Source organism: Melampsora larici-populina (assembly GCF_000204055.1).
Source record: "Melampsora larici-populina 98AG31 unplaced genomic scaffold MELLAscaffold_44, whole genome shotgun sequence".
Classification (NCBI taxonomy): domain Eukaryota; kingdom Fungi; phylum Basidiomycota; class Pucciniomycetes; order Pucciniales; family Melampsoraceae; genus Melampsora; species Melampsora laricis-populina.
In genome coordinates this window covers 739,634-740,593 of record NW_006768808.1, presented here as the reverse complement: position 1 = coordinate 740,593, position 960 = coordinate 739,634, and positions in this window count along the sequence as shown.

Sequence of the window (960 nt, the reverse complement as noted above, 5' to 3'; positions counted from 1 at the left end):
TTAGACAGTCAGAGATAGAAGTACGCAAGAAGTCAAGAAGTAAATTGAAGGAACCGTCAATTAAGAATCAGAAGAAAAAGAAGAAAGAAGTATAATTAAAATTAAAATAAGAAGTTCAAAGTTTAACTCCACTATCACCGCAAGAAGTAGAAGATTTACCAGATCACTCACATTACTCCACATTCCATCAAACCTTATTCGAAACCTTAACCGTTCCACCACTCTACGTCGTTCAAAACGCCTAACTTCACGACCCCCCAGCTCTCAACAAGCCCCTCGTCTAGTCGATCTTTGGCAGAATTCACATCGGCGGCAAATCCCGAATCCAAGACTGGTATTGCGGATACAGCTATGTCGACCTCTGAGAATGTAGACCCCCTAGCGCAGATCCTAGCACGGTTGAACACGATGGATTCTAGATTATTGGAAGAAACGCAACATAGAGAGGAAGCTGAACGGGGACGTGAACAAGCAGAGCTGCGCTTGGCGGAGTTGCAACGTGCTAACGCCAGTACGATAGCACAACCACCGGTGCCACAACCCCAACCGACGGCCGTAACGAGTGTCATGCAAGTCAAGGCGCCGAAAGTCGCAACTCCCGACAAGTTTGATGGAACTCGCGGCAACAAGGCTGAAATCTTTGCTAATCAAGTTGGCCTTTATATCATCATGAACCCCTCTCAATTCCCCGACAATAGATCCAAAATCGGATGGCCCCTGTCTTACATGAATGGTAAAGGAGGCGAATGGGCTAAACCCTGGACGAAGAAGTTACTCAATGGCAGCCCAGACGAGCTACCGACTTGGGATGGATTCTCTGAAGCGTTCGAAGCCACTTTCTTTGACTCAGAACGAGTAGCCAAAGCTGAAAAGGCCATACGTGCATTAAAGCAAACTACTTTGGTCCTCGCATACTCTCTTAAGTTCAATGGATGCCCCATTGTCTGGACCTTTGCATGA